Source organism: Peromyscus leucopus, chromosome 4, assembly GCF_004664715.2.
Source record: "Peromyscus leucopus breed LL Stock chromosome 4, UCI_PerLeu_2.1, whole genome shotgun sequence".
Classification (NCBI taxonomy): domain Eukaryota; kingdom Metazoa; phylum Chordata; class Mammalia; order Rodentia; family Cricetidae; genus Peromyscus; species Peromyscus leucopus.
The window spans coordinates 26,209,826-26,232,611 of NC_051066.1; positions in this window are offsets into that span (position 1 = coordinate 26,209,826).

Genomic DNA, 22,786 nt, shown 5'->3' on the forward strand with positions numbered 1-22,786 from the left:
TCAAACTTGAGGTTAGCCTGGACTACATAGTACATTCAAAGCCAGTTTGGGCTATAAGAGTAAGAGGCTATCTCAAAAAGCACATGAAACAAAGAGTTTCCAGTCCACATCCCACACATAAGTTACACAGCAGACACTCTATTGCATGCTGGAAAGGGAAAATGAAATGGTCACTGAAATGTGCATAGAATTTTCCAGTAACCTGGACATACAATGCTCACTGACCCTCACGACACTAAGTTCTGTGCAGACAGTTAGTTCATATATGTTTCAGAGAGTTTTATTTGGACAACACAATTGTTTCCGTGATTTTCTTGGTAAATGCAGGCTGGGGACAAGCTTGTTTTTTTCCAGAATGAAAAATAAAAGTGAATATTTTAAGATGCTGTAAGTACATTGCATTCACTCTTCCTAATAAGAATAGCGTCCTTCAAACAGACAGAACAGCTTTTCATAACACTTTTAGTGTGCTATAAGCAGAGGTATCAGACTGTGGGGATGGATCATCAGGTAAAGCTCTTGCCAGGCAAGCCTGATGACTCAAGCTCCACTTCCTGAAGCCACATCAAGGTTAGAGGGGAGAATAATTACCTCCTTACAGAGTTGTCCTCTGACCTCCACAGTATATCCGGGCCCCAAATAGTAAGTTAGTGAAATGATGTCTTTGAAAAGTTGAAGGTACTGACACATAATAGATGTGCAATAAATGATAATTATCATTTTCCCACACTATTCAAACATCTTCTAAGAACAGGAATAACAAAAATTTCCTACTTCTGACCTGCAGCATCACACTCCACTGTGTCAGCAAAGAAGATGGGGCCAGTTACTGGCGAACAGAGATTGCCTTAAGTTTGTGGCCAAATCTCCAGGGCCTAGACAAATGCCTGGGGCATATATTAGGCATTCAGTTCATAACTGTTTACCAACTCACTAGCTCTTCCCTTCCTCTTCCAATCAATGCTGCCCATGTTGTCCCAACCTTGCAGCATCTTAAATGTGGAGGTAAAAGCAGGGCAGGGAACTAAGAGAGGAGGTTGGTAGGGGCTGGGTATCTGGACAGAGGAGGTCTGGTGGCTAGGGACCACATAATCAGGCTTGGACTCGTATGGCCTTTTTTTAGCTCTGACTCAATCATCTGTAAGGCATTAAATATTAATGTACTAATGCACTATTAGGACTTGACTGTTCATTATGGTAAATGATGCTTTGTTTGAAATTTGTAAATAAAAAATAATTTCTTCAAACTTCACTGGGGTTTCCATCTAAATCAATAAGATCTTGGGATCATCCAGAGTGGCGGAAGATTCAGATGAGAAAACATTTTTAAATGCAAATCAATACAGGAATCCCATAAAAAGACTGAAACCATCTCAGTTTAAAAACCTAGGTTCTTATTTTATTTTCTGAAACAAAAATTGAACAAGGCATGGGGTATTCAATCACTTCAAAGGGTCATTCATTTCCAGATTAGACAAATATCACATTCTGAGATATCAAGATATTGGCAGTTTTATAAATCAGCCTTGTGTTGCTCAACCATTTCAGAAAATATAAGATTTGACTGTCTACTCTTCATAGGAAGAGATAAATTGCTCCAAAATAAAAATGTAGTTTATATACACAATGCTATTTAAACATGCCTACAATCATATATACACAAATACTAGAAAAAAATCTACATTTACTCATATCTTGAAATAATTCAGAATACATAAGAAAAGGTCAAACCTGAATTGTACATTGTACCCAGTAAGATCTTCACTTTTATTATTTCATGTTCCAATACTGGGTGAAGGATTGTTTCCTCAAAATATAATGCAGCACAGGTATTCTGTTGGCTCTGTGGGAATAATGCTAAATATACAGCAAGATGGCCTTAGAGCACAACAACAAACAAATACACAAGCTTATACCACATACATATAGGCTATACTTTATACCTTGCTTGAATGAAGAATTTCACTTTTTAAAACAATGTTAAATTTTTATAGGAGACTCAATAGGAGAAATGTGGAATTTCTAAACAAAAAAAAATGTATTAAAATAATTATTGATATTTTTTAGATTTATGTATTGCATTCTATATTTATTAGGATTTTGCCTACATGTTTATATGTATGCCACATGTGTTTCTTATGCCCACAAAGGTCACAGCAGCAGAGAGTATCAGATCCCCATAACCAGAGTGGTCACAATCCACCACGTGGGTGTGAGGAACTGAACCAGAGTCTTCTACAAGAACAAGAAGTGATCTTAACTGCTGACCCATCTCTCCGGTCCCTAGTTGTTGTTAAGTCAATTGAATAAGAAAATTCTGGAAACATTTAAGTTATTAATAACTTGATATTTGAGGTTGGGTAAAGGAAATACAATGCTAGACTGCTATGATGAATTATAGATACTCTCCCCCGAATTGAAATTTCACTGCTATTAGTAAAATAAGATACAATTCTGAAAGAATGTTGGAATTCTCTTGAACATATGGGCCAAATTATAAGTAAGATAAAGTACATAAAACAGGAGATGTATGGTTATTATGAAGAAAGAATTTGCTGACTTCAACAAATTTAATACTCTGATTCAAAGGCCAAGGGTCACTTTCCCCATATGTATTCACTCAAATGCTGGTTTAAGAATAAAGAATTAATGAATAAATCTTTACCAAGTAACAAATTATAACTCTGAAAATACAAATATTTTGGTGCCACCACATCTTCAGAACCTGAGCCCTGTATTTCTGAGCCCCCATTATCCCTAGAAAAGCTCCAAGAATAGACAGCTCAGGTCCTCACTAAGTTATGCAGTCAGAAGAGGGACTCAGGAAGAGAACAGAAGCTGGGAGGCTCTCTAGTCAAGGAAGAGAGCTGTTGAACCCCAAATCACAGGTCCAAAGAATCAGATCCAAGCCCAAGTCTACCTTAAGCAAGGGAGACAGGTGAGATAGAGTGACTTCAACATTTCTGTAAGGTGGCAGGACTCACCATGGAGCCAGGTTACCAAGTAAAGAAAATGAAGTCAGGGATCTCTACCCACTAGCCAGGTTCCAAAGTAAACCAACAGCACTGGAGCACTTGGACAGCCCGCACTGAGTGGTGCAACAGTGAGAGCAGAGACCAGGGCTCCCAAGAGAAGATGTGAGTTGGCTGGCTGCACACAGATGGGAGATCAAATATCAACCTGCGGCTCACCAGAGACTGCAACAGCCTTCAGGCATTTCGGGGCTAAACCTTATTCCCAACCTTACTAGCAACAAAAAGTTAGCCATAGACACTTACCCATTTGGTGCTTAATAGTTCCACAGTTGGCAGGCCAACTTCCGGGGTGGGGGGCAGTTGAGGCCAGGACAGGCACAGACCAATACTCTTCATCCAGAGCTGTTCCTCCTGAGCCACACAATATTGACCTTTTCCACGTCCCCCAAACTGACATAATTGAAAGCTTGATCGTCTTAAGCCACATAACCGTGGGCCAGACATGCACTGACAGTAAAAAGTTGCTAAAAACTTTATTGTATTGTACAAACTAACCAAAAACGGCAAAGTAATGGACATGGAGGAAAGCATGGGCATGAAACCATGAAAAACATTTAAATTCGCTATTTAGGTTTTATAAATTATATATATATATATAGTTTGTAGTTTTTTTTCTTCTAAATGGTACAGTTCCAGTCTTTAATACATTTTATATAGGTAGTTTTAATCAAAACTTGGCAAAGGATTTTTAATTGTTATGACAACTATCTATGTAGGAATGTGTGAGTATGTCTTTGCGTGTGTACATGCACGCCGTAATAGGAGTGTGGAGGTCAGAGGACCACTTGGAGCAGTCAGTTCTCTCCTTCCATTATGTGGGTCCCGATGCTTGAACTCAAGTCCTCAGGCTCGACAGTAGTGCCTTTGCCCATCAAGCCATCTTGCTGGCCCAGAAAAATGCTTTTTAAAAATATTACATGCAGTTAGTAGTATTATTCTCATATATTGTTAACAAGTACTTAAGTTGAAGACTCCAACTTGACTCTGAATACAAAAGGCTTAAAACTCACTCATATTCATAATAGTACTTCTAAGTATTCATCATAACCTGAGAATTTGATAAAGATTTTTAAACCACAATCTTTACCACTAACACTAAAAAATGTTAAGCATAAATATCAAAAGAAGTAAATTATAGTACATATATCCAAGGAACACTAAATAAGCACAGCCATGGTAATTAAAATTTTAATAACATATTATTTGTTAAAACGGATCATACGTCATGATCTCAATATCCGTGCATATACGGATAGAGAATAACCCATGTTCCTATAAATTTGGTTGTATGTGTATATTCAAGCATCTCCACATAGACATAGATACAAATATATGTACAAATGAAAACACAGATTCCAACGCAGATAGTAAGACCTTAAATGGAAACTAGATAGAAAGTCATCAAATGTGAAGGGCTCTGGGTGGCTTTCAGTCTGCCATTTGCTCTGTGCTTTCTAAGTTTCCAACAATGAATCATAGTGCTTTTGATAATAAGAAAAAAAAATTAAGTTGTTCCTTCAAATTTATCATTTATTGATCTTTCAATATGATGGTCATACCATTAAAATATAAGTTGAAGATTTACATTTTTACATTTAAAGGTATAGCTTGAATTCAGGGCCGTGTAGCTTTCTTTGTATTGGAGTTCCATTCTGTCCATTGTACTATTGCTCTGTGACCTTGAGCAGATTTTTAAGCCCTTTGGATTAATTTTCTTAGGTGAAATAATTATAATTCCACCTCAAAATCAGGTGGACATTAGATAAAGAAATACATTTTTATCTGGCAAGGCTCTCAATAAATGAAAGCTTTTGCAATACTATTTCCAGTAACTACCTCACCCCCAATTCCTGTTCATCTCCATAACCCTGCCCCCCATACACACATCTAGTCTTCAGAGACTGGCCTGGTTAAGGTTTTTGGAAACATGACATAAGCTAGTTATCTGGGAAGAGGAACCTCAACTGAGAAAAATGCCTCCATCATATTGCCTGGAGGCAAGTCTCTAAGGCTTTTTATTGATTCATGACTACTATGAGAGAGTCAAGTGGTGCCATCTCTGGGCAGATGGTCCTAGGCAGGATAAGAAAGCAAGATGAACAACTCATTAGACAGTGTTCCTCAGTGGCTTCTTGTGGTTAATATAGTGTGTACCCTAATAAACTTATCTGGGGGTCAGAGAACAGAACTGTCACTAGATTAGACATAGAGGCCAGAAAATGGTGGCACACATACCTTTAATCCTGTCACTTGGGAGGCAGAGATCCGTCTGGATCTCTGTGAGTTCAAAGACACACTGGGAACTGAGTCAGGTGTGGTGGTACACACCTTCAATCCCAGCACTTGAGATTGTATGTCTTGCCTGGGAAAGACACATGCTTTTAATCCCAGGAAGTGATGGCAGGAAGCAGAAAGGTGTATAAAGGCGTGAGGACCAGGAACCAGAGGCTTTTAAGCTTTTAGGCTTTTAGCAGCAGTTCAGCTGAGATCCGTTCGAATGAGGACTCAGAAGCTTTCAGTCTGAGAATTCATTCAAACAGTATCAGATGAGGAGCTGTTGAGGTAAGGTTGGCTGTGGTTTTTTCCTATTCCTCTGATCTCTCAGGTTTTTACCCCAATATCTAGCTCTGGGTTTTTATTGATAAGATCTTTTAAGATTTGTTTTACTGTAACATGTAAGATGAAATAAACCATTTCCTACCCATGTTGCTCTTGGTCAAGGCCATGATCACAGCAATAAAAATCTAAGATAGAAGCAGTGTTTATAATATTAAATTAGCACCAAAGAAAGTTACACTTCCTACCAAGCAGTTCATTTCCTCCTGGCTATAAGCACTCAATTCTGAGGTTCAAAAACTACTGAGAACTACTTGGTTCATACAGTTAAGTCCCAGAAGCCTCCCCGTCACCTCATTCCAGTCCACAGACACTTCCTCACACATCTGGAGAACTAAACCACCACTACTTATAAACCTGCCTTCTCTTGGATTGCCCAATCCCCATATTTCCATCCTCTGAAAGATTAATTTGATATGTTGGAGTTTGGCTTCCATGCTGAAAACACTTTCTCTCTCATCTTTATTTAGCTTTTATAACTTTGTTCACTTTTCACACAATTCCATACATATGTTGACTTAAGCAGTTTTTCTCCAAAATCACATGTCCAACCAATAATTCACTGTGAAAAAGGAATGTACATACAATGACAATTTAACAGCCAGAAATTATTCGGCTAAAAGGATTGAAGGAACACACATTGCTTAACTTGGCCAAGTGAAGACTAGGACATTCTGGTCCAAGACTTTTTGATACATAGAGCTACACTCACCCTAGCACTACCTGAAAGGAAGCAGAGTCAGAAGTCACATGGAGTCTCTGTGTGTGAGGAGGGTGCCTTAAATTATAGTAAAGGTACAAAGCAAAACAAGTTTCTTCAGATGATGTGTCTTGTAAAATATTGACATTACATATGCAGGAAAGTTGTAGACTCTACTTAATATGGTTTTGAAGGAGGAAATGGGAAGAAAATCTGAAAACAGGCTTTGTTGGCAATTGATTCGATTCATTTGGTATAATGGAGTACAATTATTAAATTGGTTTACTTTAGTACTCTTTGGAGATTTGGTACAAAAGATAACCTACGAAGTAGATATTTTTATATTTCAGAGACCTTTCTATTTGAGGTCAGCATGGGCAAAGAGGAATAACAGGCCAGTCCACGCAGTAAGTGCCACTTGCCACTCACTTATCATTCAAAAGATATTTTTGGAGAGCTTACTGTCTATCCTGCTCTGCACTAGAGCTGGAAATATGGCAGCAAACAAAGCCTTCAACTTCAGCCTGAAGGATGGCCTTGTGACTGTGCATTTTAGGAGCCCCCCCCCCCCCCCCCGCAGCTGAGGACTGAACCCATGGCCTTGCGCTTGTTAGGCAAGCGCTCTACCCCTGAGCTAAATCCCAAACCCTTGCGTATTTTAAACACACAGCCTTAGACCTCAAAGGGTAGCATGTCCTACTTTCAATACAGATGACTCCAAGTACATTGACCACAAATTCTCATTGCATATCAAGCCCTGAAAACAAGCAGATGAGTGGATGGATGAGTGGAAATATAAGTAGATGGGAGGGTTGGTGGACAGATGGATACATTTGTCATTATTTGTGAATTCCTTGTTTCCAAATTCATCTGCTCACTGACATATTTTTCTGTAAGCCCCAAATCAACACTTGAGGTGCTTTACCAGTTATTCATGGATGTGCACAGAGCAGAGAAGAATGTGAGTCATCCAACACACAGGTCCTCAGCTGAGTTCAAACAAGGTGACGCTCTCCTTTCTTCTTCTAGCTTTCACATTATAAATAAGTGTCCTTTTTGCAGCTATTTAGTGGCACATTCTGGGGCTTTATTGCTGATTGCACTGCTATAAATGACCCCCCAGGGTAGAACTGAGATGCTGTCCGATATTTCCAAGAGCAAGAGGGCTGTGATATGTCTTAGGGAGAAATTATGTGTGTCATAATTGAGTTATGATGTTATTGGTTATGGATTTAGTGTTATAAACCAACATTATATTTTAAATATTTCTTTAAACAGAAACTCACAGGAAACTGTATTGCTCAGTGGATGAAAATGTGACCAGTGTGTTTTGCATGAAACTCTTGGAGTTTTTGCGACTAACTCAACTGCTTGCTACACTGCTCAGTAGCCACCAGAGGCCCAGACAGAAGATCATCTTTGGGGTACCCTTGCATTAGCCTGTAGGAGGCTAGGAGACATTATCAGAAGTCAGCCTGCAGGGGTTCAGGCTCCAGCAACAGAATGCATGAAAAGGCAACACAGACCAGGAGACAGAAAAGGTCAACTTGTGGCCAGCACCCTCCCTTACTGAGTCCAGGGTGTTATCTTAATAGCTGTTCCCAGGGACATTTTAGTCGATGGATTTTAAAAGAAATGGGGATGGATCCCAGGTAACTAAGAAGTAATCATTTAGTTCTTCTAGCAGTTGCATGAATAGTCAGTCCACTTAAAGGAAGTGGTAATGTGGGAGATATTTCTTTAAGATCTTATCAGGGTCTGCCTGCTTGAGCCTTGTGGGTGGGGTGTAGAATTAGCAATGATGTCAAAGACACCAGGGCTCCACTTCTAGTAATGTCAAAGTTAAACTTGTAGTTAAACATGGCTGCTAAGATAACTAATAGTTAAAAGCATTCTCTCCCTTGAGGCTCACAGGATCATAATTCTATATTTGCTCTGACAGCAATGTTTACATATTCACCAGGCTATTGTTCATTGCAACTTTATAGAATGTAATTGCCATTAAAAATGAGACATAACAGTAGATAGATGGCTTCCAGAAGTGCAGGATATTTCTCATTCACTAGAGTAATACCACCTGGTTTTTACTTTGTGGTAGAACATCTTCTCTCTGAACAAAGGCAGCTTTACCTCAAATTGCTCTGGGAGACCAGCTTCATCCAGAACACCTTGTTTCCTGACAGAGCATTCTGGAAAAACTGGGCTGACTTAGAGATCACTGTGTGCCAGCTGTTGGCCTTTCCTGCCAGGCCCCATCAGAAAGGAATATTTTCCCAGGCTTGTATTTGATTTCAACACTCAATTACTTTCTTCAGCCTCACCCACATGCTAGTACATGTCCAATAAAGTGTTGGATTTTTTTTCTCTTTAGCTGTAAACACAGTATGAATCCAACTCCCACATAAACAGTATCTGCTGCAAAATCATGTAGCACCCACATATTTGTTTAATGAAACAAGGCCCAAATGGAAGAGTTACAATCTCATTTAAAGTTTAGCTGCCTGGGGACAATTCTGATAGTGTTTAGAGGTGGATAATTGTGGGAAGCAGAAGAAATGAAAGATAAATATTGGCAGTGGCTGAAAGAAAACGAAAAGGCTGTATTCAGATCCATGAGCAACACCATTGAGTGGTTGGATGTAAAGCACTCGAGATTTCATGAGCATTTGATGTCTAGGTATATATTCTCCAAGTGCCTGGAGCCTTCTGACTTCCACAAGCACAATTATGAACGAAGAAAGCAGGATGTTATTACAAAGTACTCGGCAGTGGCCGTGCATCTATAAGCTTTAACTAGAAGTGTTACTGTCTTCAGACATTAAGGACTTTCTAGGTAGATAAAGAACGCTCTCAAAATGTTGGTCTCTGTAGCTAGATAAGGAATGCCAGAAGATTTAAAAAAAAAAAAAAAAAAAAAAAGGCAACGAAGCTGCTCTGGGAGACATCCTGCATCCCCAGAGGGATGGGAACCACACTCCAGAAACATTAATGAGACTCTCTAAGGAGGTTTTTGGTTTTTTTTAATTTTTAAATTAAATGACAGTACACATGAGGAGATCAAAGGACAACTTTTAGGAGTCTATTCTCTTTTTCCACCAAGTGAACCCCAGGGACCAAACTCAAATTGTAGGCTTGGAGGCTCTACCTCCTGAGCGAGCCATCTCTCTGGCACAGGAGCCAATGTTTTATACAAGCGTGAATGAACTATAGCAGCTAAGCAAAGTTTTCCTCTTTTAGTTTTGTGTGTTTTTTCAAAACTAAAATAAACATAAATTATTTAATGAGCCCTTGATGTTTTTGTTAATTAGAGGATAACGTACTGTAACATTTTCTCGAACTTACAAGAGACTTTTCAAGATACTTTTCTTCACTCAACAAATCTAAAATGCTCAAAATTTCTTTGCAAGGATCTGATAATTTCTACAAGTATCTGATGACCAGATTTGGCTCTGTCTAAACATTAGCCACTTCCATGTTTCTGGATTCTGTTGCATCAGATCTGTGTGGGAATGACATGGCTATTTACCTCCCAAGCAGGCCCTCTAAGTGCCTTCTCAGATTCCTATGCTCAATGACCAGGAACAATGCCACAGAAACATCATCTTTGAAAGGAATAGGGAGTAGGGGTCCTGGACTGAAGCTGGAAAGGGCAAATGACTAGACAAAAATTCAACAGAGTTGTGAATACCAGGAAGTCAGCTTCAGGGACATTGACCATGGACATTGATGTCAAGTTGGATGAACTATAGGCTCTGAACTGAGCAAGCATGTTCTTGTCTGTTCCTGGAAACTGGGAATGTGGGTCACTCGTCATCCCAGGCTCCCTTGTAACTAGAGTGCTGTCACATGGTCAGCTCCTTACTCATCAGGTTGGTGAACTTGGCTCACCACTCAGGACTTGGCTCAAGCCGGCAGAGATATAGAATATCACTGCAGAGGCAGGTGGCATGGCTCTGGCAAGAAGATCCACTTCTTGGGGCATCACAAGCAGAAGACTAGTGAAGACAACAGGGCTGGCAGCATCTATGCTACAAGCTGAGGCATTTGGAGTTCGGTGGTGGCAATCCTAAGGCATAATTCTGCCACTGGAGAAAAGTAATTGCTTACAGGAATGAGTTAAGACGAGGCAGGCAATTGAAATGGAGCAAGAAAAACAGACTTGGTTCACTCAGTCCTCGAACTTAAAACTATAGTATTTTTCTATCTACTAGAATAATACAAACATTGTTACTTTGGCCCCTAAACTTCAGAACTTAGCCAGGCTAAATTCCAAATTGAGAGATCCCTATAATTTAATCTCACCCCAAAGCAGTTAAATAAGTAAGGATAGGGGCAGTTGGTGGGGACAAAGGGAGAGCCTAGGTCCTCCTAGGTGAAGCGGGTGAAGCCAGTGTGCACTAAGGGAACTCTTGTTTTCCCTGAACTGACTCAAGCATACTTTATCTTCTTTAGTTCTTGGAAGTGCTATGACTTCTTCCCACAGAGCCAGCCCCTCATGTCCTAGCTTCCTTTTTCACTCAGATCAAGTCTGATCTGTCAGCAGAATGTACTTCTTGACAAATAACACAGCATTCCCTCTTTGCTTCTAGAAGTCTCATCTTGCCAACTGCAACCCTGCACTGTGGCATTTCGCACTGACTCACTCTGAAAGCACTACACCTTCCCACCTTGTCAGAGAGGCTGCTCTGACACTTGCCTGCATCTTTAAACATACTCTCAAGGTTGACTGTAAATTCTGATTCTCCTCCTGCTCCCACTTCCTAAGTATTGGAATTGCAGACATGTGTGGTCAAAAGCAATTTATATGGTTCTGGGCTTGAACCCAGAGTTCTAAAGTACATGCTGGGTAAGCACAGCCTGAAGTGAATCCCCAGTCCTTCATCCTTTCTTACTAAAATCTACTCACCAGTAAAACAATATATACTCACACAGCTTCAAATTGCATCCACGTGTCAGTGAGTTTTCAACTTATGCATCTAACCTTGTGTCCCAGTTAGCTTCAGTGGTCAATGTGACACAATTAGGGGTCACCTGAAGGCATCTCAGTTGAGGGATTGCTCAGAGTGGATTACATTTCTGTAGGGAATTGTTTTGATTGTTGATTGACATGGGAAGACCCAGCCTAATATGAGTGATTTCACCTTTGGGCAGGTGGTCCAAAGTTATATCAGAAAGCAAGCCAAGCACCAGCAAGGGGGAGCAAGCCAATTAGCAGCCATCTTCCATGGTTTCTGCTTCAGTTCTTGCCTAGAAGTTACCAGGAAGTATCAGTCAGACAAACCCTTTCTTTCCCCTTGTTGCTTTTGGTCAGTGTTTACAACTTCAATAGAATGCAAACTAGAATACCTTGTGCCCAAATAATTATTTCACAGTTTCACTCTAATTTCTCAAAAATATTTCAACTATATAAATTTGATTTCTCTCTCCAATTTGCTCCAAATCCAGCCCAACTCAATTCTGTAAATGATATCTTTTCCACCCAGGAAATTTCACCAACCCAAAATCTGGGCAATAAACTCATTACTTCCTCCTCCCTTACCTTCTTATCCAAGCAATCTGTAAGTCCAGTCTGTTTTGTCAACAAAATATATCTGAAATATACCAACTTTCCTTGCCTTTGGTTCTTTCTCTGGAGTTTAAGCTACCTACCCTGATCCTATTCTACACTAAAACAGGAAGATTCCATCACCTATTCTTGCTTCTTCTTTCAGTAGATTTTTATCACATCTGGAATATTCTTTGCTGCTTAAAATATATTGTGTGATTATCTTGCAGTGGCTTGTCATGTTAGTCTAAATTATCCAGGGAAATAGAACTCATTTTATGTGTATGTTTTGTGTATGAGCATGTATATGTGTAATAGGATAAAATCTAAAAGTCTTAAACTGTAGCACAGCTCTGACATGATCACCTTTCCATCACTGCCCATCCATAGCACCCTGTGCTTCAAACATGGCTGCCTTTCCATTCCTTCCTTGCCATGGTTCCTCTCCATGAAGCCCTGAAACTTGTTCTGCTAGATTGCCTGAAGCCATCATCTCTCCAGCTCACTCATTCACCCTTCAAGTCATTTTAGGAACCTTCGCAGGGAAGTCTTTCTGACTTCCAAAACTACTATCAATCTTGATGTATTCATTTGATGTATGAAAAAAAAAAATGGTCGATTTCCAAAGGAAGAATCTATGTGCCTTTAGGACATGGAAAACAGCACACAAACAAAATGCATAGCCAGGATACCATGGCATAACACCTCAGCTCAGGTACCTGGAAGACTGTTTTAGGGGAAAAAAAAAAAAAAGAGTTCAGAATGCAGGCTCAGACCTGATTGGAGTTACAAGCACCATCAGATAGTGTTGTAACTACTCAATTTAGTTTCTGCACCTTCTGCTTATCTTCACATTGTTCGTAAACTCAAAGGCTCTATTAATCCTCCAGCCTTAATGCTTCTAATGTGGTGTGCATATGTTTTCAAGCATTACAACTATGTGTTTTTGTGCACTTTGCAAAGAGGAGTAAGGGACGCTGTCTCCTATCACTGAGCTGCACTCTGGTCTCTCTTGTCCAGAGGGATAAACAAGAACATTTTGCGTTTGATTTTATGGTTCAGCTTGTCACAGACATCAAATAATGGGGCTGAAGGAGATACTACATGGATGGCAAAAGAATGTCCAGAGCTATGAATAATATTTCTGCAAAATTTCAAGCAAAGTAAGATAATAAACAAATCTCGTACCACTTCTGGTCCAGACCCAGCGGTTAAATTGCTATACCCCAGAAATTCTGCCTTCACAGCATCCATTAGAATTACAGGCACTGACAGCCTAAGCACAGTCCTCTAGCCCCTCATTGTTACCCACCTAAGGAAGAAAAAGCTCAGATCCCACACACATGTAAAATGTGCTTTGCTTTCAAGTTTCCATGGCACGAACTTTTCCTAAAGCAATATATATATAGCTAAAGTTTCATTTTGTCAGTAAGTTGGATGTTTCCCCAGCAGAATTTTTTCCTATTCTTCAGAGTAATCAAGCAAAACACATAGAATGAAGTGGACATTAGATACATCGGGAAATAAACATAAACTTACATTTCAGTCCATTAAAAAAAAAAAAACACTAAACCTTAAATATACTATCTTTCACATGAAGTGAGAAGTCACTGATACACCATCAGGCAAGTAGTTCAGCAAAACTTAGACATTTTTCTAAAGATTCGTAAAACTCAGCCAGCATGTTCAACATGAGATTTAATAATGAGAGTTAAGCAGGAAAAACTAAGTTTCAGATTTATTATTCTTAAACATTTCTGGTTCTTTCATGGCTTGAGGTTTTAATGTGTCTTGGATTATTTATGCATGTTAATCACACTCATAAATTTTGCTCATGAGATAGCATTTATAGGAGATTAAGGAGACTTTCCCACTAATCCCAAATGATTTCATCAAGATTGGTTTCTTGAACGAAGCACCAATAGGTATTTGATTGGCATTTTGTCTTTTACCCCGCCCCAAAATAAAGGTTACAGAAAAAATTGTAGCCAACAATAGTCTATTAAATTAAGCCCTCTAAGAACATGCAATATGTCCCTACATGAAGTCCCCTCAAACTCAGAAACATCTCCTTGTTTCCTTTTGATGACGTTCAAACCAGTACAGGGATTCACAAGCAGTTCTCCCTCTTGGGATTCAAGGGGTGCAGTTTGAGAAAAGGGGTGTGGCTTCAGGCTCTCCAGTTTTCTAAGGTCAGTATTCAAACTGCCAGGGTCCGAGATGAAAACAAGGCATCTCCATGAAGAATTCTGCCACAAACAACTCGTAGTAGGTATGCAGCATGAGAAATCACCTGGTGCACAATGATGCCCAACAAACTAAGTGCTTATGCCTCAAATACACAAACTTCCTTTGTGTTTTCCAGCTTGGGACACAACAAAACAAAACAACAACAACAACAACAAAATCTTATCTGAAAGTTTTATTTTCGTTCTAAGAGCCAAATGCATAAGAACAGGGGATATTTAAACTAAACACAAGTCTTATGGAAAATAACAGTAAATAAAAAGGCTAGGCTTTGTTCAAGAAACCAAATAAAAAATCAAGGGCTAAAGAAAGTTAGATAATCCATAATGAAAACAACACCATGTGAAGCAGACTTATTATTGGGCCTAAAACTCTACCCCTACTCTGACAGACACAGCACAGTCATCCAAGACCATGACCCTGGGAGCCAGTTTTGCAAAAGGCCTTTGTGGAATGGAATCTGCACTTTCTCACCGGTGACTGTTCAGCCCAGCTTGGAAGACATTAGGGAGAGACCAGTGTAGAAAGAACTTCTCTGTGTTCTGCCTCCCTGGCTGCATTCCACAACCTGCCTTCCAGAGGCTCCAGAGACACCAGATTCTATCCATTCTCCTCATTCCCCTTCTTCCAGCCCTGTCCTGACCCAGAGTCACAGCAAATCTGAGCCCTAAGGGACCTGTTCCACCTTCACCAGCTTTCAGAACACGGGATCAGAACCAGACTTAATTCAAAATTCAGCTAAGTGCAGTCTGGAGACCAAGGTAACAGTGGGGCCCACCCACAGGGAGAAGGGAAATGGTCTTTGGTCCTACTGTGTGTCTTCCTTTCACCTCTGCTATCATTCCTCTACCAAGCCAAATAACCAGACAGACTGACTCCCACACCCTGGGATTTGTGTAAAAGGTCACTGATACTATGTTAGTGTCTCAAAGGAGTGGAGCCAAGGAGGGGCGAGCAGCAGCCCGGGACGAGCAGCAGCCGGCATGGCGATGGAATTCTGCAGAAGTCACTTCTCCTTGTAGGGTGGTCCAGCCCCAAGCTCTCCGCTTCTCCATGTTTCCTAGCCATTTTGGCGGCGCGTCATCTTTCCAGCCTCGAAAGTTGCATATGGTGAGGATCTCACTGTATAAACTGACAGCAGAGTTGGTCCAAGTTCTCCCCCATAGAAAGGGCTGGTGGTGGGATCCCCTTGTGTCAGGAAAGCAGGAGGAATTTGTATTGCAAATAGCAACATTTCCATAAGGAAAGAAGGCCCCAAGGTACTCATCGGAAGCAGAACCTCCAACCTTTTTTTTTTTTTTAATCCAGGTCTTTGTGTCTGGTTTATGTTGCTTTCTCATGCTCATACTTCTGAAAGTACAGAATAAAACACCAACATATAAAGGAGACAGCTTATATTTAACTACTATTGTTAAAACATTTTAAAGACAAATTGGTGATATAGGATTGTACTTTTCCAAGGCATTAAATGACGATATCTAACGGCAGCCCCAGTGACGATGGTACTTTCCCTGTATAGTGGCGAACACAACCCAACTTCATGAAATAGGAAGCAATCGTCATAAAACATATCATTGACTTGTACCAGCGGCTGACACAGCAGAAGTGCGGCAAACACCATGTATGGTTGGGTTCTTGGAATCACAATTAAAGAAAACACAAACAAAAAGTGTAGTGACCTTTTGATCCAGTCCCACGGGATTCCTGAAGTCTATCCCTGGAGCTCCAGTGAAGAAACCCTGACTTCACACTAACCACTCACCCTGCCCCGTGAGAGCTTACCACACACACTTGAGAATTCTGGTTTGACATTTTCGGAGTGGCAATATCTTTACGCGCTAGGTTGCCTAAGAGACAAGAGGAGAGTCGACTGTACCATCCCTCTCACTAAGAAAACAGCTGATATGTCCTCATTTGTTCAGCTAGCTCATAGGCATTGTTTTCCAGAGTGAGCTCATTGCAACAGAAAATGTTGACTATTCATGTGTATTTCACAGAAAGTTTTAGGGTCAAGTCTGTCTGTCTCCGAGGCTGCCTGTGCAAGCCAGGTTGCAGATGGGAATGCAGGGTGAATATTGGGATATTCATTTATCACAGAAGACTGAAGAAAGAGCCACTACACTGTGAGTGGGAACCAGCTGTTTTCTGCCTCCATTTTACAGAGTTAGGCAAAAATCACAAAACTCCATTTAGTTCATAAAATTGGCTTTGCTTTCTACTATGCTTACTAATATTCCTCTCATTTTCTTACTCCTTTTCTATAGGTAGTAAATGCATTCTTGAATACACCTAACTCTAAATCATACCCTTTTTTAATCACAGTTATCAGTTTTTACTTCTCAACTAAGCTGTAAGTTGTGAGGAAGGCAGAATGTATATACACCTTTCTTGCTAAAGCAGTAAGCACAGTGCTATGCACATTGGTGGAACTTTTATAAGTACTTGCTCATTGGCAAAAGTAAATAAATACATTTTAAAAGGAAGGGAAATACATTTACTTCTTTGCTGAACATTGGCTTTCATGAGCTCCACTTTGCAAAATAAACAACAAATACTTAAGACTCACCAGAAGGAATTGGTGTGCCAAGAGAGTTTGGGCAGTATTTCTAAGAATGAGTAACTGAGTTAGAATCTGTGTGTGTGTGTGTGTGTGTGTGTGTGTGTGTGTGTGTGTGTGTGTGTATCTCTGTCTCTTTCTCTGTCTCTGTCTCTCTTTGTTTCTCTCTGTGTCTCTTTGTCTCTGTCTCTGTCTCTCTCTGTGTCTCTCTGTGTCTCTCTGTGTCTCTCTCTCTCTCTGTGTATGTGTGTGTGTGTGTGTGTATTGATAAGTGTGCAGGAGAAGTTTAGAGGAGTACATAAGCTATTCTGCTCTAACACTCTCCACCTTGTCCCTTGAGACACAGCCTCTCAATGAACTTGGAGCTCACTATGTTTGATTAGGCTCTATGGACATCAAGCTCCAGTGACCCTCCTGTCTCTGCCCGCCCCCTGTTCTACACAGCTATAGAAACATAAGTCAGCTCTTTCTGGATGCTGGGGACCCAAACTCTGATTTCATGTGAATACAGAAAGAGCTCTTAGCTACTGAGCCACCTCTCTGGCCCTTAGAAGGCTCTTGAGAATGGGTGTGATGGTCCTCTGGCAACAGAAACACCAAAGTCCATTGTGTGCTCCCTTCCTCCCTCATTCATTCATCCACTAAACAAACATAGGCTGAGGCTTGCTAGGTGGGAACTAAGAAGAAAACCTGTTGGGATTCTTGAAGAAATCAAAGCCCGGGAAATAAAAACAATCCAGTTGAACTTTCCTTTCTCCTACTACTGTCCAGCTTAGACCTTGAACCAGTACTCTTTCCTCCTGTCTTTAGCATTTCCAATCATTTGATATTAGTACAACATCACCTTCCCCAATTATTCCTGCCAAGTGAATATTATTAATTATGACTGTCAATAACAGATAAATGGATGATAAACCAAATGCCCAATAACAGAGGAATGCTGATGAAATTTTATTATAATACAATAGAAAATATAGTTACAAAGGATTTTAATAATATGTTATATTAAGTATAAAACCTGAAAGCAGGTTCCATATATAGTGTGATCATGACACACTTTCCAATAGACACACATACACACCACAGAAATAAAAATGGATTACAACAGATCAAAATATTAACCACTATTACAGTTATGAGTGAAATGAAAAATTTTGAAACTGTAGAAATTTATTTTTATAAATATGTAATGAAACAACAGATTTACACTTTAAGATCCATGATTTCCTCTGTTAAATAAACAGGAATTTGAAAACCACAAATCTGATTATATAAATCATAATCCTGGCTCATAAACCTTAAGTGCCCTGCTCTGACTTAGTAAAAGTGCCAACTCTCCTCTATTAGTCTAGCTTTTGAGGGGTTGGGAGTGTGGCTCAGTGGTAGGGTCTAGGCCTGCAATTCCCAGAGACTCTGGGTTTGCTCCATAGCACTGAAGGATGGAGCCTCTCCAAGCTGCTGCCTCTTCCCTCTTCTCTACTGCAGATGGTACCTTGCATCCTGGGATGTCACTCCCAACCTCTCCAGCCTCCAAACGCTTGCTCAGACTGTTGCTTCTTCCCAGAGTTAGAAGAAGGCCAGATGGCAACTACCCGGTGATGCACAAAAATATAAGGAAATGGGGCAAACTGTGTTTACTAGGACTCCGTTCAGAAACAGCACTGTAGGTGTTAGGGAGGAATAATTTAATAAAGCCACTTAGTAGTGAGGAGGAGTGCCAGTGAATACCACAGCAAGACTGTCTTCCAGGGGAGCAGCAGGCTCAGGTAACCACAGAGCTTTTATCCTGCTAAATAGGGCATGCAAGCTTGGGGCCAGAGCTGCATGACTCACTGGGGCAATAGAGAAGAGGATTATGTGGAGTTTATTCTCTCCAGTAAACAAATGCTGAACAAATATTTAAGACCATCATAAAGCTGGTCAGTTGCATACCTTTGCCCTGTAGCCTCTATTATGAGTCTCTTAAATATTATCTTCACCTATGCCCATAATAGACCACTGAACATCTTCCTTTGATGACTCTTTGCTCTTGGTCAACATAGCACAGCTTGTTTTGTTCAATCTAGAGACTATTTCCAGATTTTCATTTTCTCTTTCACCAGATGAAAATCTTAAGGACAAGTCTTATTTTTAACCGCACCTAGTCTGATATTCAACACATATTAAGTAAGGGAATGATTGAACTAATTAAAAACAGGAAACCCATCTCAGCATTGAGCCAAAAAGACAAAATAATTAAGAATAAGCAAAGATCCTTCTGATAAATTACAAAAGGCCCTTTGTGGGGGGGTAGTTTGACATGGGGAATTGAGAAGAGGACGGAGGCTTAGAGAAGACTCTACTTTGGCTTGACTGCAAACCCGAGAAATAAACCCCAAAGTACCCAGGGCCTTCCTCAGAGAACATCTCAGTGTCAGTTTCTGACAGCTGGCTATAAGCAGTCTTGTGCCTTTAGTGAGAAAATGTCACTGAAATGTGAGTAATTTGAAGTTCTGTGGGAATCCCCTAAGCAACTTCACCTAGACAAGCTGCTCTTCAGCCTGATGTCACACTGAGGTTTTAGGGTGGAGGTGGGAGTTGAACAAACTCAGAACGGTGTGCTATAAATAGAAGAGTGCCTCACACCCTCTAGTAACAATAACCACCCCTGAGCTATCTAGCCATCACCTGCTATATTTCACACTGCTCATATTTCTCAACTCATTTGCAAGAGTCAGGCCTCTGCCATGAGTCACTCTCCATCACTAGCTCAATCCATTCTTTGCAAATTAACCTCCAAACTCAGCAGAAAAACACAAGTCCCAGAGTAAGCTATCCCATACATGGGCAAATCGAATCATCTTGCTTTTCAAGCCTCTGGGACATATGTACCTAAGAGGTCATTTTCTATCTAGCGCCACACCAGCTCCTTGCCCAATCTCTCCACCATGAGTAGAGAGCTCCCTCCTTTCACCACCACTAAGGCCCATATGGGTCACATCCTACAGCCTCTGTGGTTGTAATTCCATGAGTATGAGCTCTGATTATCCACAAAGACTCAAATTTCCTTCTGCCTGCTCAACCCTCTCTTCTCTCCTCCATACTGAATGTTTCATATGGCATGTGCTTGTAAGACTGAGATGGGTAGGTATAGTGTCATTTATTTTCTATCCTGTGAGGCCCCTAGTAAAAATCCTGCTTTGAAAGCAATTTAAAACAGATCAAATTGAAAAAAAAAAAACCTCAGAAATAATAATTGTTATACATTAAGTTTCATTTTAACTGTAATTCATACATTTTAAGTCCATTCTGTACACATCTAACGGATCATTCCAACTTCCACAGCACTAGGGAAAGTATCCAAATGAGAGTCTCTTAAGCAGATAAAAATCTCTGTATTCAGCCCTGCTAAAGTACAGGTTATGTTACACAAAAATCTCATTTCACTAAGTTTCAGAAGGCAGCCTACATTGGACTGGTTATGTATTGGGGTGTTTAGGGTTCCACATAGGGACCTATGGACCATGTGATGGTTTCCCACCAAAGCAAAGCACCATGGGATCTGAAGTTAATCAGAGTCCAGTCTCTCCGTCAGGTAAATGCACAGGGTTTCTGGAGGCTGCTCAAGAAAAGTTTAAATATTCCCTCCCTAAGCTTGAGCTCTGCCAGCAATGAGATGTGTACTGCCTCTTGACTTACTGTATCCTGTTTTGGACAATTCTAATAATTTTTTTTTTAATTTTTCATTTATTTATCCTTAACAAGTACTAGTGAAACAGACATCAAGCATCTACCATGTAGGAATCCAGCTCCCACCTTTTGAAGGGTTCTTAGGTGGAGGAGACAGAAATTAAGAAATGGTAGTTAGAAAGAGAGACCTAGCTGACAAGAAGAAAGACAGAAATACAGGATAGCTTCATGAGGGCCTGGGTCAATACCCAAAAGCCTCATCCTTAATTGAAAAGAGCTTTTCATAATATGCCAAGGGGAGAGGCAAAAGACCTTCCCCTTGCAAGATCAAAGCACACCATACAGCCAGGAATAGACCCTTCCAAACACCTGGTAAACACATCTACCCATGACCAGATCATCTCATTATGCAGCCCTGCTGGGTAAAGCAATCTCAGATTCTCTGACCCTGAGTGATTTCTCACTAGGAAGCCTCTGTAGGCTCCCACAGGCCCCCCTTCTTAATCTCAAATGAGGATACAGTGTAACACAAATTGCTAAATGGTCTTATTTTAAAAAAAAAAAAAAAAAAAAAAAAAAAAAAAAAAAAAAAAACCTGGAGCTAGATATTGGGGTGAAAGCAGAAAGATGAAAAAAACAGAACAAGCCAGCTATGTTCTTACCTTTACGAAATCCTCAGCCTCAAGAGAGCAAGTTCTTGTTTCCTCATGTTTTATACATCTTTCTGTGTCCTGCCATATTACTTCCTGGTACTAAAGGCATATGCCCTTCCCAAGCAAAGACTTGAGATCTCAAGTGCTAGGATTAAAAGTGTGTGCCAACATGCCTGACTCAGTTCCCAGTGTGGCCTTGAACTCACAGAAATCCAGATGGATCTCTGCCTCCTGAGTGATAGGATTAAAGGCATGTGTCACCACTGCCTGACCTCTATGTCTAATTTAGTGGCTGACTTTTTCCTCTGATTCCCAGGAAAGCTTTATTAGGTTATACAATATATCGCCACAGTACAGAGCTTAACTCAATGCAGTTCTGAATCAGCTTTTCCACTAAGAGCTTGCAAGTAGCTGGAATTACCACAGCAATACTTCTGCTCTCTTTGGCTGCCACACCTCCGAATAAAGGAGTAGAGGATGATAAAGATAAAATGGCCTTTTTGAATGGGTCTAAAATGACTACAGCAGTTTTCGCTGCACCAAGCCCTTTTTTAAATCAATAAACTCTTGATGCAACCGCATCAAATCAGTAAACTCCTGATGTAACCACATCAGACCTAAGAACTCCTTAGCATCACCATTAACATTAACAGGTTAACATAATTCTAGAATGAATTACTGTACACAATTACAATTCTTACAAACTTACATCTAAAAGCAAACTCTCAATAGAACTCTTTACACTTTATAAACTTTAGCAAACATCCAAAAGCATTCTCTCAATAGAACTGTACAAAACATAGGGTACATTGACACAAATTAACATTAATCCACTCAAGGGACAAGAAAATATTTTTTAAAATTAAAGAGACTGAGGAATATTAACTCCCCTTTTTCTTTATAATTTTTTAAGCTTCATCTTGAGCCTGGGTAAAAATAAATAAATAAATAAATAAATTTCTCCATTTCTCCATAAATAGTTCCATTTTTTACACAAACAGTTCCATAAACAGTTTCTGAACCAAACAATTCACAAGTCACCACAGTTAATAAAGTATATAGATGAAATCAAAATTTTTTCATTGTAATTGAATCACTCCTGTCTATCCCATTTCTTAAGTTTGAAAAGTTCAAAAAGTCAGTTCTAGTACCAGTCTTAAAGTTTCTATAAGTGTTCAGAATCAGGGCCTGGCTCACCAGCTGTCCTAAAGTCCCTATATAGCAGTTCAAGTCATAATGACTCTGAAGCAAACAGCTCCAAATATGAGGAGTCCCATAACCAAAGCTTATTGCAGCTCCCCTTGCTTGCAACCCAGTTCAAACCAGTGTCTCTAAAGCCTCACTCTCAGCTGCATAGGCACTTTTAGTTAGCTTTCTCCTAGGCAAAAGCTGCTCCAGGGCAAAAGCTGCTAGCTGGCTGAGGAAGACCTCTTCATACAGCCAGCATGAACTGCCAGTAAACAAACTGCACAGCTTTTGCTGCTGGCTCTGTTCAGCTTCCACAGTCCCAATCTGTCTGTGTCTCCTGTAACTGGCCTGTCTGCCCAGGACCCCCGGTGTCCTGAGGCCCTGAGGGCTCTCTCAAGCTCGTGCTATATGGCTGAATGCTACCTCATTGCTATGAGCTACAGCTCTCATTCAGCAACACTGGGGCCAGGAGGGGAGGAAACCCAGCCTCGACCACCAGTGGCCACTTCACCCGAGCTCCTGTTACTTGCTTTGCTGCCTGGCTTGGAAGGCCAAAAACCACCTCAGGGCCCCTGG